The 17,036-nt window shown below is 43.6% G+C and overlaps 1 protein-coding gene across 1 annotated transcript in view; it reads left to right on the top strand.

Annotated features, from left to right (window-relative positions):
- The window catches only part of PCGF1 (polycomb group ring finger 1), a 182,262-nt gene that overhangs the window by 147,171 nt on the left and 18,055 nt on the right, over positions 1 to 17,036 (top strand). The window lies entirely within an intron of this gene.

The raw sequence follows: 17,036 nt of genomic DNA, 5'->3' as shown, positions 1-17,036 counted from the left end.
GAGCATTCCCAGGAGTGTACTTAGGTCAAGTAATTTAAATTGCATGCATGCTTATGGTACATGAACTATTTAACCCCTACTCTGTCACCTGCACAAATAGGAAATGCAGATTACATAGGCATTTTCAGCTTGCATAGTTTCTCTTTGAAAATTAGCTACAAAGTATGTAAAATAAAGGTATCCATGTATTTTTTAATTACGTGAACTATTTGAAATGTTCCCCTTTTTATAGTCATCAGTACAAGCATGGCTATTGCCCAAGTATATGGCTTTCTAGGTCCCCTGCTTAGCCTGTCTGACAGATGCAGCTAGGTGAGTTTTTGGATTTCTTTGAGAACAAGAAAGATGGAAGGACTTACACATGGGTGACATCATTGGATGGAACCTGATACAGAAAACGTATGTCAAAGTTTCTGGAACTTTATGAACCTCATTGAGCATGCTCATGCATACACCATACCACGCATCCATGTGGGGTCCCTTCCATTTTTTCTTTTCCGTGGAGCCTTGCCTCGCGATTGGGTGAGCCTCTTAATTTTTTCAAAGTTTGTACAGTTTTCAAGTGCTTTTTACCATGTGATTCCTTTCCACATTCCTTGCGTGTTCGATGCGGGGTCCCCCCTGTTCTCCCATTAGCTTCTTAGATAGGTTTCTCAACATTTTTGGGTATGTTTATTATAGTTGTCGAATCCCTGGGACAGTGGTGTGCTCAGTGCCCATCGGCCAAAAAAACCTACTTCCATTGATTTCTTTATCTCGTGTCCCTTTGGTTTTGCGACATCATGTATAATCCAGCTCTATAAGATGGATCTCCTCTTCGGGCCGGAGAAGACCGATACATTGGCATCAGAAGCATCAGCATTCAGGGTCCTCAGAGCTACACTGAGCCATCAACATCGGCGGGGCCGCTAGTTCCGTTAAGATCATTGGCTGAAGATACTAGAGAACAACATTGTCGAGCTCCTCCCAGGTCAAGGATGACTTGTTCCTCATCCTCAAACTCTGCACCAGGGAAGGACTGAATTGAGCATCAAGGAAAACCAAAGAAGCATTGGCATCGCTACCCATTGATGCACCATGCCAGGCACAGGGATGCACCAGCTTCTTCTGTGATGCTCCTGAAGTGACTGCATGGCGAGGAGAGCCAGTCTCCCATCAATGCTGGGGTATGCCACAGTCTTCATCTGTCCCGATACCCGCCACTGAGTCTCCTCTCAGTTACGAAGATGATCTGGTTACACCTACTGAGTCCCAGTCTGTCTAGGCATTGGCTATTTTCGAGGAGGAATTGGAGAGGTGCATGCAGCTCGCCATGGAGAGAGCAATGCAAGGCCTTGGCATCAGAGCACCGATGGCACTGGTGCTCCTTCAGCTGCTTGAATCCCTGTATGCGTTTAATGGCGTGTTACTGATCCAGTCCCTAGTGTCTGTTCCTGGGGTGGCATAGACACCCTGTGGGGCACCGGCACTACCACCAGTCAATCTGGTTGCCGTCCCCGGTTCCTCAGAGGAGGAAACCCCCTCAATACCGGAGGCTGCACAAGGGCCCAGACCAAAAGAGTCAAACCAATGGCTGTGGAGCGAACACCTAGGGCCCTGTCACCTAGGGCCCTGTCACCAGACAACAGAGATGAGGGCTCCTATGATCTCTGGAGGGATGACTCGTCCATGGTTTCTGACACTTCGGATGGTCTCCACTCAGAACCGTCTCCTCCAGGTGATCAAAAGAAGTCCCTGCCGGAGGACCTCTCCTTCGCAGGTTTTGTTTGGATGAATTAGAGATCGTGCTATATCAATTATATCGAATAGGGGAACTGTAACAAAAATTACAAGTCCAAGCCTTTGGAATAGATTACCACAAGAGTTACGGTTGCAACATAACTTGAAGAGATTTAAACAGGCATTTGAGACAGACACTTGAGATATCAGCTAGGTCTTTTTTTACACTTTCTATTTTTTAACTTGTCTTTACTTCATCATAATGTTAATTTTTAGCTTCTAAATGAGTTTTATAATTTATATTTGAATATTTTATGATGTTTTTTTTTCTTTTCTTATTATTCGGATTTTGGATGTATCTTGTGAACCATAGAGATAGAACTTGTTTCTGTGCAACGGTATATAAAAATTGTATGTATAAATAAATCTATATTCTCCAAATAAGAGTAGACTGGGGCCATTTGATTATAGATATTTGAATTAAGAGTCTGAATGGCTTCCCATATTGAATCTAAGGAAATCACTGTTGGTCTTCGCAGATCTGTTTTTATAAATTCAGGTAATACATAAGAACATAACAACACAAGAAATTGCCATGCTGGGTCAGACCAAGGGTCCATCAAGCCCAGCATCCTGTTTCCAGCAGAGGCCAAACCAGGCCACAAGAACCTGGCAATTACCCAAACACCAAGAAGATCCTATGCTATTGATGCAATTAATAGCAGTGGTTATTCCTAAGTAAACTTGATTAGTAGCAGTTAATGGACTTCTCCTCCAAGAACTTATCCAAACCGTTTTTGAACCCAGCTACATTAACTGCACTAACCACATCCTCTGGCAACAAATTCCAGAGCTTAATTGTGCATTGAGTGAAAAAGAATTTTCTCCTATTAGTCTTAAATGTGCTACTTGCTAACTTCAGGGAATGCCCCCTAGTCCTTCTATTATCCGAAAGTGTAAATAACCGATTCACATCTACTCGTTCAAGACCTCTCATGATCTTAACGACCTCTATCATATCCCCCTCAGCGTCTCTTGAACAGCCCTAACCTCTTCAGCTTTTCCTCATAAGGGAGCTGTTCCATCCCCTATATCTCCATCGCAACTATATCTTTTTTGAGATGTGGCGACCAGAATTGTACACAGTATTCAAGGTGTGGTCTCACCATGGAACAATACAGAGGCATTATGACATTTTCCGTTTTATTAACCATTCCCTTCCTAATAATTTCTAACATTCTGTTTGCTTTTTTGACTGCTGCAGCACACTGAGCCGAAGATTTTAAAGTATTATCCACTATGATGCCTAGATCTTTTTCCTGGGTGGTAGTTCCTAATATGCAACCTAACATCGTGTAACTACAGCAAGGGTTATTTTTCCCTATGTGCAACACCTTGCACTTGTCCACATTAAATTTCATCTGCCATTTGGATGCCCAATCTTCCAGTCTTGCAAGCTCCTCCTGTAATGTATCACAATCCGCTTGTGATTTAACTATTCTGAATAATTTTGTATCGTCCGCAAATTTGATAACCTCACTCTTCGTATTCCTTTCCAGATCATTTATATATATATATATATATATATATATATATATATATATATTGAAAAGCACCGGTCCAAGTACAGATCCCCGAGGCACTCCACTGTTTACCCTTTTCCACTGAGAAAATTGACCATTTAATCCTACTCTCTGTTTCCTGTTTTTTTAACCAGTTTGTAATCCACGAAAGGACATCACCTCCTATCCCATGACTTCCATGGCATCAGGAGGCCTCCACTGTCTTCCTCATTCAGCAGAGATGCTGCCTCTTTTTTGCTGCACGCCCAGCTGATCCTGCCTTTCTCCTGCCGTGCAGCCTGGCTGACTGGTGCCTCTCTCCTGCTGCGTGCCCCAGCCGATCGCTGTCTCTCTTCAGCTGCACAGCCCGACCGATCCTGCCTCTCTCTTACTGTGCGGCTGGTCGATGCTGCAATTGGCTCTCTCAGCCTTTTCTTCTGGCCACTACTTCCAGCTACGACGATTGGGCATCCTTCCTCTTGCCCATGCGGGCCCACAACACATTTCCTCTTCCGGTCCTCGAGGTCTAGAAGAAGGAGGTCCAATTGCCTAGGTCAGTGGTTCTCAACCTTTTTTCTGTCGGGACATACCTGATTGATGGTCCTCATATATGAGACACACTGAATACATGACACCCCCACCCCTCAGTAATGGGTATAAAGCAGAACAAGAACATTCCCCGTACAACTCACCATACAAAAAAGATATTCTGGTGTTATCTCAATAACAGCAACACAAACTCCCTCTACTACCAGGCGCAATAGCCCTACTTATAAAAAGACAGCAGTTCACCACCAACGCATGTCCAATTGAGAAAACACAACAAATAAAATGAGGAATTGTATGTGCCTATGTGCTAGTTAAATATTTCAGCTCGATCATACACACAAGATCGACCTTCACCAAGTACAGAAAGACCACAAATTACAAATTTGGAGACAAATTGGAATGAAAACCCAAAAAAAAGCCTCTCTGCATGCAGAGCAAACCTAGAGAAATGGAAACAGAAATATAGCACCTAACAAAATCCCAGGATCTGCAATAAGGCATACAAACTAATCCACATAAAGTTACACCTGCATTATGGCATGCACTCAAATGGAGCAACCCTACCTATAAAAAGGCAACACTACAAATATTAAACCAGGCCCTAAACACCAATACACCTCCCATTAGGAAAACAGAAAAAGCCAAGCTGTTATACTGGGGATTAATTTTTAACATAATTCATGTTGAGTTCGATTTTCAGCTGTTTTAGACTTAAATAGGCATGCTGATTTCAAAACTGCAGTTAGTTTTCTTCTATCACGTCACGTTTTTTCACTACAGCCTATCTTAGGCTTGGATTTATCAAAATGCAATTTAGCTTTGCCAACTGAAGGAGTCTGTTTCAAGTATCTCATTTTGGCATTTCCTAGCCTGTTGTTTGAAAAGATAAAGGCCAGTGTGTTTGATGGTCCACAGATTCGGCATTTTATTAAAGATGAACATTTCATCTGGACAATGTCAGAACTCCAAAAGAATGCTTGGTTGTCATTCAAAAACCTTGTCAAGGACTTTCTTGGAAATACATGAGCACGGAATTGCACCAAAATTGTCCAGAAACTCTTGGAGAGCTTCAAAATGCTTCTGCATAGCCATCTTGCTGACTTCTCGAAAAACCTTGGTGCAGTCAGTGATGAGCAAGGTGAACGATTCCACCAAGATTTGAAGGTCATGGAGGCATGGTATCAGGATAGATGGAATGTACATATGATGGCTGACTATTGTTGGAGCATCAGGCGAGATTGTCCACAGATTGAACACTGCTGGAAAAGCTATAAACATAAATTTTTACCTTAATATGTATGTTTGGTAGCAGAACTTTACTACTTGTACACAATTTGACTTACAGTAACAATATATAGCCTTTGTATGAATAAAATAACTCTAAATAAACAGTATATTCAGGTAATTGTTTCTTTTATTTCCTTTGTATGTACATTTTGTATGATTTTTGGGACAAAGGGAGGGTATCCTGTACCTTAAAAAGTTGACGTGATAGAGAAAAATTGGGGTCATATTTGGATTCAGATGTCAAAAGTTAGTCAAAAACAAGTGTCAGATCTAACTCAACGAAAATTGTGTTCCCCAGTGTTATAGATTCCCACACAGAAATAATTGTAAAACTATATGAAACAATGTTTCAAAACAGCTGATGAACAATTAAAAACTTAAAAATCATTAAATATTCTTCAAAGACCAATAAAATATTTCAAAACAACAGACATCACATACTATCCAATAATTAAAATGGTAGTCAATCAAGAAAAATGAACTTAAAAAGCCACCTTTACTTACCCTCTCCAGCAGTTCTCCTACTCCTTTCCCTTGCAGGCCACATCAGAAGCAGCAGTAGCTGCTGAAGCTGTGCTCATGGTCCTCTTCCTTTAGGGATCACAACCATTCTCTTCTCTCTCTCACACACACATATACCAGTCACTCCCTCAGGACCAGTTTCTGTCTCTCACACACCAATCATCTCCCCATCCAGTCTCTCTCTCTCTCACACACAAGCACACACATACCAGTCATCTCCCTGATCAGTCTTTCTCACACACACACACATCACCTCTCTGGCCAGTCTCTCTCAATGACACAATGCTCCTGCACTCTCTTACTTACACACAGGCTTTCAATCACACACATGCTCTCTCTATTTCACTTACATACAAGCTCTCAATCACAAACATGTTCTATCTCACTTACAAACAGGCTCAATCTCACAGCCAGCCAAAAACATGCTCCATCTCTCTCTCGCACACACACATTGACACACACAAGCACCCTCCCTGTCTCACATACACCTTCCACTCTCACAGAAGCACCCTCCCTGTCTCACACCACACACACACACAGAAGCACCCTCCCTGTCTCACATACACATTCCACTCTCACAGAAGCACCTTCCCTGTCTCACAGAAGCATCATTCCTTTCTCACACACACAGAAGCACCATTCCTTTCTCACATATACACCATATACACGTACACAGAAGCTCCATTCCTTTCTCACATATACACCACATTCAAACACACACAAACACCATTCCTTTCTCACATACATACCACATACAAACACACACAAGCACCATTCCTTTCTCACATACACACCACATACACACACACACACGCACCATTCCTTTCTCACATACTCACCATATACGCATACACACAAGCACCATTCCTTTCTCACATGCAACACACCGGTTGAGAATCGCTGGCCTAGGTCCTGCAGCTACCACCAGTGTCGGGAATCGGGACAAAATGTTTTCACAATTCTGAGCAGGATGGAAGCAGTAGGTGGCTGCTGGGTCACCCATAAACCTGTGGCACCCTAGGCGATCGCCTAGTTCACCTAGTGCTTTCACGGCCCTGAGCGTTCCTACTTGATGCTATATCTAAGGGACTGGTCTCTGCTGCAATACCTGTCTTGCAGATAATTCATACAATCTGAGACCATTCAGAACATAGAACACATGAAGTACAATGTTTCTGCACTATCATGACCTTTGACTGAAACTTGTAGGATGGGCTTTTATCTTTAATAGTTATATCCTTATGCCTTATACGCTGTGCAGTGTGGAAAAACAGTCATCATTGGTGGACCTTTGATTTGAAAATACATTTTCACTTGTAAAAAATGTGAAATATTTTTTGAAAGTACTCTAGTGTTTTTGTGTCTCCTGTTTGGCTGCTTTCTCTCTCACACCTTCATCGCTCCCCTGTCTTGTACTGTACACCTCCCCCAATATCTTTTGCTTTAACAGCCCTATCTTCTCCATCAGCCACAGCCAATGCATACTATAGGCTGAGCTTTTGAAATAGCATATGAGCTAAAATAATTACACCTACTCCTGGCTGGGTATTCAGTTTTAGGTCTGTTTGCAGAAGAGAGCATTCCACACTATTTAGCACATGCCTTCTAAAGCTCCATTTGTATATAACATTCTTTCATTTATAGATATGTGCTAAAATCAGCATCATATTTGCTAATGTCTTCTGAGACCAGTTTTTAGCATGTATGTTAGAACCTAAGGGGGGAAATTTTCAAAATGATTTAAATGCCTGAAAGTAGCGTAGAAAATTTCAAAAGCCCATTTACATGCTTAAAGTGCATATACATGCTTAAAACCTATTCAGAATTTAATAGCATATATCGCAGCAATTTCCAAAGCCCACTTTTGCACGTAAAACCCAACTTTAAGCATGTAAGTTCTTTTGAAAATGAATCCCTTAGTTGTGAGTATTTAGAGGATAATTTTCGGTGGGTAAAACAGTATTTTACCTATGGAAATTGCCTCTTCTAAAATTGCCCGCTTGATATGCGGTAAACTTGCATATTACTCCTGGGGGAATTCTGCGCAAAAAAATTAAAAATTCTGCAACAAAAAATGGAAAATTCTGTGCATACATTTTCTAAATTCTGCACATTTATTTTTCAAATTAACACTATTTTTTTGCAAATTATTCTTCATGTCAGTGCAATGAGTGTCCCTGGCAACTTGGCTCATTTGCTAGCAGTGTCAATTGTTGCTGCTGGCAGATGAGCCAAGCTGGCAGGGACTGCTGCAGTTGTTGCTAACCTCTCCACCTGAGTATCCCTGCTCACTGTCTCTCTTACATATCAGACATATGCTTTCTCTCACATGCCATCTGTCACAAACATGTTCTGTCTCCCCACATATAACTCACTCTCTCTCACTCACAAACACACACATACATACATACACACACACACACACACACATTCCCAGGTAGACACCTACCCACGGGCTCACAACAGATACAAGGGCTCAAACATACACTCTCAGGGCCAGGGCCTCTTCTTTAGCCCCTCTCTTTCCCCCTCCCCCCTTCTCTCTCTTTCCCCCTTCTCTCTTTCTCTGTCCCCCTTCGCCTCTGTTCCCTTCCCTTCTCTCTCTCCCTCTTCTCCTCCTTGCTTGCTTACCTCAAACCGCCAGTGCCGTGCTGCAATGCCCCCACTCTCCGTGCACCACCTGACTTCCCCTCTTCTCCTCTCTTTCCTCCTCTTCTCTTCCTCTCTTTTTCCCCCTTCTCTTTTCCCCTTCTCTCTTTCTTCTTTCCCCCTCCCCTTTGTTCCCCTCCCTCTCTTTCTCCCTTCCCCCTCCCCTCTGTTCCCCTCCCTTCTCTCTCTCCCTCTTCTCCTCTCTCTTTACCGCTTCTCTGTTTCTCTTTCCCCCTCCCCTCTGTCCCCCCTCCCTTCTCTCTCTCCCTCTTCTCCTCCTTGCTGCTTGGTCCTCGAGCCGCCGGTGCCGTGCCGTGCTGCGATGCGATGCCCCCTCTCTCCATGCACCACCTGATGTCGCTGTCTGGATTGGCCGCCATCCATGCGCGGCATGCTTCCGGTTTTCTTTTTATCCTTTTCCGGCGCGGGATTAAATCGTGAGGGCAGCGAGGGAGGAAATTAGCGGTTGCAGGCCAAGAGAGGCTTACCGTGTGAAGGCTTTCACCCTTTCCCCCTGTAGCTGGGACCCGTTCCTACTCTCAGCCAGGGAGGGCTGAGCTCAGGTAAGTTTTTACTTTATTAAAAAAAAGGGGGCTGCAGGAGAAAGAAGAGAAGAGTTTTCCTACTGGTCTATTTCCTTGGTGTTTGGCCTTCCTGCTCACATCTGGGGAGTTCTGTGAGGTGTGGAGGTAGTTGAGCAGCCGTTTGGTTAGGCCCTGCTCTCAGGCTTCTCAGTTTTTGGCATGTGGTAGGCCACAAGGGTGATTTTGCGCATATTTTCCTGGTACCATGGATGCACGCATGCGCATCCCTATTGGGTGTCCAAAAATTGGATGCGCTCCTTAGGCACCTAACTTGGGCGTTCCTTGAGCATGTGTGTACCTGGACGCCTACTTTGGGTGTCCAGTTTGGGCAAGCTTACTATACACGTGTACCTGGATGCACATTTTGTGTGCATCAATTTTGGGCATGGCTTTTAGGTGTGGGTACCTGATCGCACTTTTTTGTGCGTCTATATGGGCGTATCCCTCTACATGCTTAAACGCTTTACAACCATGGTGCCCACGACAAAGAAGTCTTAAGAGTTTATCTATTTGTGCTGCATGCTACATCAGGGCATTACAACCGGAGCTTTCTCTAAGCCTGTGTCAGCGCTGCTCATGGGGATTTACCCCCTTCTGATTTTGCTGGTGATGACCCATCTCAGTCTGAGGGTGACATGACGCTGGCATCTCCTCCTTTGGTTGATCCATGGGCTGACTCCTCAGGGGAAACTTGCTCTCAGGATGTCAGGTTCAGACCTATGGTCCCGTCCTCCTTTTCCTGGGTAGAATTCTTCAAGGGATTACAGAGATTTCTACAGAGGCGGTCTTCTGAGACGACTATACCTACTGGTTTAGGTCCATGCGTTCAGAGTTCTTCTGTGCCTGCCACCACAGTCAAGTTCTGTGGCACAACGTGGCCTGACAAGGCTTGAATGTAGGTGGATCAAGATGACACTGATGATGGTGGTGGCTCTCATGAGGAGAAAGGGGAGATTCCCCCAGATTTAGAGTAACATAGAACTCTTAGTTTCTTTCATGGAGGTTAGTTGCCGAGCTTGATCAGACTTTGAAGACCCTTGCAGTGGCTGGGACTGACTCCTCGGAGGTACAGAAGGAAGATCCCATTTTGGTCATCCTACACAAGGCCTCATGTTTCTTTTCACTCCTGGATGCGATTCAAGATTTTGATAGATCTGGAATGGAGTTCGTCAGAGGCGTCCTTTAAAGGAGGGCATGTCTTGGTGGGCTTACACCCCTTGGAGCTGCAGGCCACAGAGCAATTGTGTTTCCCTAAGCTGGATGGTTTGGCGTGTTCTATCACAAAACAAACCACCATCTCGGTAGAGGGAAGTGCAGCTCTTAAGAATTCTCAGGATAGGAGAATTGAGACTATCCTAAAGCAAGCCTTTGAGGCAGTGGCGATGAACTTGCACATTGCTTCTTCTTGTGCCCTGGTAGTTTGAGGTACCTTGCGTTTTTCTCAAGACTGGCAGAGTCGTTTCGGATAGCTGACCTATGGTAGAACTAGGGGCTGCCTTCTTGGCTGATGCAGGCTGTGACCTGGTTTGCACAGCCACCAGAGGGTTGCTTCTGTTATAGAGGCTAGATGATAGCTGTGGCTGCGCAATTGGTTGGCAGATGCTATTTCAAAGTCCAATCTTAACAAGCTGCCCTTCAAGGATTTGTTTTTGTTTGGCAGTGAGTCGGAAAAAATGACAAATAAATGAGGTGAAAGCCAAGTCCTTCATTTGCCAGAGGACAAGAAGCCGCCAGCTTCCCAGTCTTTTCAGGCAAGTGGCATTTTTGGCCTGTATAGGGGAAATTCTTCCCAGATATCCCATCCCTTCCGCTAATCTCAGTCCTTTAGCCCCAAAGGCCTGGAAAGGAAGCAGGTTCTGGAACTGGAGTCCCTCAATCCTCTCAATTAAGATTTGTGGGCTCACTTGTTGGTGCAGGAGTTTAGTGGGTGCCTATCTCATTTTTATCGCAGGTGGGCCCAGATTACTTTGGATCAATGGGTGCCCAAAGTGGTTCAGGACAGATATGCTCCGGGATGCCTTTATGATATCTCTATGTAACTCCCCTCAGAAGAGAGTAGAAGTGGAAGCTACATTACAAAGGCTATTAGACCTGAAAGCTGTGATTCCTGTTCTGGAATTGCAGAAAAATATGGGCTGTTACTCCATTTATTCTGTCATGCCCAAGAAGGAAGAGTTTTTCCAACCCATACTGGATCTCAAAGGTGTCAACCTTCATTTACGAGTAACGCATTTCAGGATGGAAATGGTGCTCTTTGTCATAATGGCTGTACAAGCAGGGGAATACCTTCGGTTTGCCATTCTGAATCATCATTACCAGTTTCAGACCTTGCCTTTCGGGCTGACCACAATGCCAGGACCCTTTCAAGGTCATGGTGGTGGTAGCGGCAGCCCTACGTAAAGACGGGTTCTAGTTTACCCCTTTCTGGATGACTGGTTGATTTGGGCCAAGAGCAAGGAAGAGAATCTTTGTGCTTCTCGCAAGGTGGTTTTGTTGCTACAGGACCTAGGCTGGGTGGTGAATCTAACCAAGAACAATTTGCAGCTGTCTTAGACTCTGGAGTATGTTGGGGTTCACTTCGAATCAAGGCAGGGCAGAGTATTTCTGCCGGAGACTCAAATCCAAAAGTTGATGTTTTGAGTTCAAACCCTGATGAACACTGTTCGCTCAACCATGAGGTCTTATCTGCAGGTCCTAGGGTTGATGGCTGCTGCATTGGAAATAGTTGGGCAAGGGCACATATGTGACCTTTTCAGCGCATGTTGCTTTCCCGATGGAATCTGTAGTCGCAGAATTATGTGGTGAGGCTGCTCCTACCATTGGAAGTGAGGTCTCTGTTGAACTGGTGGTTACAGGTGGACCTTCTCAGGAAGGGAGATGCTGGATTGGTTGGTACTCACGACAGATACAAGCCTTCTGGGCTGGGGGGCTCACTTTCAGGAGTTGATTGTGCAAGGTCGCTGGAATACAGAAGAGCGGCATTGAAACATCAACAAATGGAAGCATGGATGATTCGGTTAGCATGCTTGTGGTTTGCCAATTGTCTAGAGGTTTGGGCAGACTGGATAATGTCCGACAATGCAACGACTGTGGCTCACATCAATCATCAGAGTGGACCCAAGAGCCAACAGGTGTCAAAGGAGATAGGTGTGCTCATGATGTGGGTGGAGCAACATCATCTAGGCAAATCTGCTTCTTCATGTTGCCGGAAAGGACAATATCAGAGCCAACTTCCTTAACAGGAGAATGGGAGCTGGTGGACAAAGCCTTTCAGCTCCTGGTGAACCGCTGGGGCCTACCTGTTGGCGGCCTTCAACAACGCGAAGGTTCCACGCTTTTTCAGTCGCAGACGAGACCCAAAAACACTGGGCATAAACGCTGTCATTCAGGAGTGGTACCCTGCTGTATCATTTTCTGCCTTGGCCTCTAATAGACAGGATTGTCTGGAAGATTGCAAGTCAATCCAACACCATCCTTTTAGTGGCTCCGGATTGGGCTCTGAGACCGTGGTATGTCGATCTCCAGAGACTACTGGTGGGCAGTCCCCTCAGGCTATAGTCTTGGAATGATCTGTTGCAACAGGGGCGCATTCTACTCAAGGATCCGGGTCGATTTTGTCTTACGGTTTGATGATTGAAAGGGCTTGGTTGTTGAAGTGGGGTTATTCACCTGCTGTGATTTCCACATTACTTCAGGCCAAGATGTTTTCTACTTCTCTAGCCAATATTAGAGTTTGAAGAGTTTTCAAGGCCTGGTGTTCTGAATGAGGTTCTCATCCTCTCAGGGTGGATATTCCTTTAATTTTGGAATTCTTATGGGATTTTTATTTATTTATTTAGTCAGTTTTATATACCGGTGTTCGGTTTTTTGGACCTTTACAACGATTTACAAATGTATAAAATAAAAAAACATATAGTACAGCATACAAACAACATAATTTAAAATAAAATTGACTTATAAACTATAAGAACTACAATTAAATAATTAATAAAATACAAATAAAATATCTCACTGAAAAACTTAAAACTAATAACAAACACATTAAGCTAAAATAAATTGAAACAAAATAAAATTTAAATCACTGGTTTGAGTCAATACTATGGCTTGCATAAGAGCTTGGCCCTTAATACCTAGAAATTTCAAGTTGCAGCTCTTGTTATAGGGGGAGGGTCAATGGGAGGGCCTTTGTCTTCCCATCCTGACATATCCCGTTTCTTGAAGGGAGTTGAGCATTTTCGCCCACCTTTACGGCTTCTGGTACCTCTGTGGGACCTTAATTTGGTCCTGGAGTTCTTGGCAGGTCCGACCTTTCAGCCGCTGCATGCTTTTTCCTTGCGACTGCTTAACTTGAAGACAGTTTTTCTGGTAGCAATCTGTTCAGCATGTCTGGAATCTGAACTGCAGGCTCTTTCTTGCTGGGAGCCTTTTCTGCGTATGACTCTGGGAGCGGTACAGATTTGGACTGTCCCCTCTTTTTTGCCAAAAGTGGTTTTGGAGTTTCATTGCAATAGTTCATTTCCCTGGCCACCTTGGACAGGGACAGAGATGAAAGTGAGTGCCTGGTTCCTTGGATGTCAAGCGTCTTTTGTTGCAGTACTTGGCATTGACTAAATCTGTTCAGAAATCTGATCACCTGTTTGTGCTCCATGCTGGCGGTAAACAGCGAGTACCGACGACGTGGGCAATGATAGCCCGTTGGGTTAAGGAAGTCATTACAGCTGCCTGTGTGGCTGCTGAGGTTGCTTTGCCAAAACAGGTTAGACCGCATTCTATGAGGGCTCAGGCAGTATCATAGTCTGAACTTTGTTAGCTGTTGCCTATTGAGATTTGCTGAGTGGCAATATGGTCATCTACACACACATTTTTCAAGTATTACCGCTTGGATGTTCGGGCTAGGGAGGATGCTGCATTTGCGTATGCGGTTTTGACTGTACCACTGGCAGCCTCCTGCCCTTTTCAGGATTAGCTTTGATACATCCCACTGGTGGATATTGACCTGCCAGAATGCAGAGGAAGGATAAATTACTACTTACCTGATAATTTCCTTTCCTCTAATGAGGGCAGGTCAATCCTTGACCCGCACTAGGTTGCCGATGTTGAAATTATGTTAGCTTTTTCAGGGAGAACACTGCAAAGTGTGTTTCCTGCTCTTCGATGAAGACTGGTTAGTGGCGTTTCTAGCCCCTTAATTTAGTGCATATGTTACTATTTGTGTCTGAACTCAGTGTACCTGTTAGGGTGAAGGCATGAGTGGTTGATTGTTGATGATAATGTTCAAGTATAATCAGTTTGTCCACAGTTTGGCTTTTCCAGAGAATACTGGCAGGCTGATGTTGGAGTGGGACTATATCACTGTGAGGTCAGTTTTTGCTTCGTCTCCATCTGCTGGCAGAGGTGCATAATCACTGATGGGGATTGACCTGCCCTCATGAGAGGAAAGGAAATTATCAGGTAAGTAATAATTTGTCCTTTTAGAATTTCAAAAGTCTGTGCATAAATTGTCCCCAAAAATATCTGTTCTAATTATCAAGTGTAGTTGTGTGCGTAGTTTTGGTGAGATAATTTTCAAAGCAAACATATGTGCCCAAAGTCACTTTTAAAAATTAGTATCTTGTGCATGCATTTGCCAACTTTCTTATGCAAGCTGTTACAGAATTACCCTTTAAGTGCACAGGCCTCTAAATTTTAATTTTGGGAATCCCCATTCGTAAAATAAAAACTTGGAACGAAGGATGAGTTTTTGTTTGGTTATTTTTTTACCTCCATACTTTAGGAGAGTTATGAGGCCATGGCAAGTTTGAGATCCTATCTTACTGCTCTGTTGCTCATCCTGTCTTCCACACATAAAGACACTATATGCTTTTAAGTCAGGAAGTAAAGAGAAGACTTAGCCAATCAGATATAAAATGAGTTAAAATCGAACATATTGGCTGGTGGCCCAGTAGTTTACTCACTGCCATATGAAGGGACCACAGTTCAATACCAGTTTTGGTCTTCCGCTGCCCGTTGGCCAGGGCTGGAGATGCTGTGGAGGCAGTGTTTACAGTCCCTGGGGGAGGGAATACCAGTCATTGTGCAACAGTGACACCTCATGGCTGCATTTAGGGTTCATGTTTGCAGGGTTCCCAGTGGGTGTTTGTCACTGCAGTGACTGGACTAAAGCAAATTGGAATGGGGTATAAAATAGGGAAACTGATCTTTTAGTAGTTATGAAAGAAGACTCATGGTGCCAGCTCAAAATAAAAAAGAAAATAAACTATATATTTTGGTAAATATACCACCTTTACAGGCCTAACAAATGTTTAAAGCTGTAGATTTTCAGGATTGGTAAGATCTCTTCCTCGGGCAATGTAAACATTGTTTAGCCTTATAAAAAATATTGTCTATTGGTGGGCTATCATGTTGCTCTTTCTCTGACCATTGTTTACTGAACAAACCAAAGCTGAAAAAGCTTTATATACTGGTAAATTCCCAGTAAATTTATTTTAAAGTTATATCTTTCAGAACAATTTTGTAAGTAATTAATCCGTTTGACAAAAGAAAATGTTTACTCATTTGTCAGAGCAGATTATTAGATGAATGGCTTCACATGCAGGATATGCTGGCAGGATATCTACTGCTGCAACTATTTATTTATAGTGTCTGTCTTCTATACTGCACACCAGAGTACTTTTCTTTCACAGTACTCTAGCATTTAGCCACCAGTACCAGGGTAGATTGGCTAGCGGTATCACTTTACTATATGGCATAACTTATACTGCTGGCATCTAGTCAAAAGCAGGTTGGTAAATTGAGTTATAGGAGAAAAGCAGCTTGTACAAAGTCATATAAAAAAATGGTGACAGAGCTGGGATTCAAAGAAACATCTAAGGAGCATTCGTTTCTAGTATTCCTGTGCTGTGATTGCAAAATCACACTTGCTTAGGAAACTGCTACATGTGTACGGAACCAACTAGTTGAAGATAGTGGGATTGTAATGGGGGAGGAGTTAGGGATGGTTCTCTAATATCTGTGTGCTATGGTCATTAGGCTGAACCTACTGGTAAGAATTTCTATATATACACACACAAGTTGTTAGAGATCTACAGTGTTGATAGGAAAGGGTTTGCAGAAAAAGTACCTGGCATCTCAATGTGACATGAACCTAGCAGCAGAAAGGATTCAGTTATAAGGAAGGCAGCTGTTTGAAGTGGAAAGGAAGAATTTAAAACTGTCGCGTTGGGGGAACTGGGTACTTGCTTTTTGCTTTACTTTTCTCAGTTGGTGATCTGCTGCTGCCTCTGACCATCCTCCAAAGTCATATTTCTTTCCACTGATGAGCACATTTCAGAGCTTGTGAGTTGGCCTCTACAATATCCTTCACAGTATCGGGGCCATCTGCAAGCAATGGACAGAACAATAGGTATTGCATGATCTGCTTCTTGCCACAGTTGCTAGTCTTGGTACTGGCACAGCAATGTTTTTCAAGCCAGTCCTGGAGTACCCCCTAGCCAATCTGGTTCTCATGATATCCACATTGAGAATGTATGAGCGAGATTTGTATTCACTGCCTCCACTGCATGCATATCTTTCTCATGCATATTCATTGTCAATATTCTGAAGATCTGTCTGGCTAGGGAATACTCAGAGCCAGCTTGGGAAATATTCTGGTAAAGTATCTCCATTTTGCTATGTCAGCAGTTGATCTGCTGACTTAGGTAGGGATGTGATTTAGGAACTTCTAATAAACTGTTAAGTCACTCTGATGCCCATGCCAATCCCAGCAGAAAAATCTCCAAGCCACACCTGCCACATCTTGGGTTCTTGGAGGAGAAGTCCATTATCTGCTATTAAGTTCACTTAGAGAATAGCCACTGCCATTAGCAATGGTAGCATGGAATAGACTTGGTTTTTGGGTACTTGCCAGGTTCTTGTGGCCTGGATTGGCCACTGTTGGAGACGGGATGCTGGGCTTGATGGACCCTTGGTCTGACCCAGTATGGCATTTTCTTATGTTCTTATCTCATCATGGGCAGTGGTGCTAATTACTTCTATTGTTATGAGGAAGTTCCTGTGTGACTTTAGGCATTTTTTTGACACGGTGTGATTATACAGAAAAAGTATCTAGTATCCTCTGCAGCTCCATCTATTGGCCGGCCACAACTCTTGGATGTCTGGTGCCACT

The sequence above is a fragment of the Rhinatrema bivittatum genome, chromosome 1 (assembly GCF_901001135.1).
Source record: "Rhinatrema bivittatum chromosome 1, aRhiBiv1.1, whole genome shotgun sequence".
Taxonomy (NCBI): domain Eukaryota; kingdom Metazoa; phylum Chordata; class Amphibia; order Gymnophiona; family Rhinatrematidae; genus Rhinatrema; species Rhinatrema bivittatum.
This window is presented reverse-complemented; position numbering and strand designations above follow the sequence as displayed.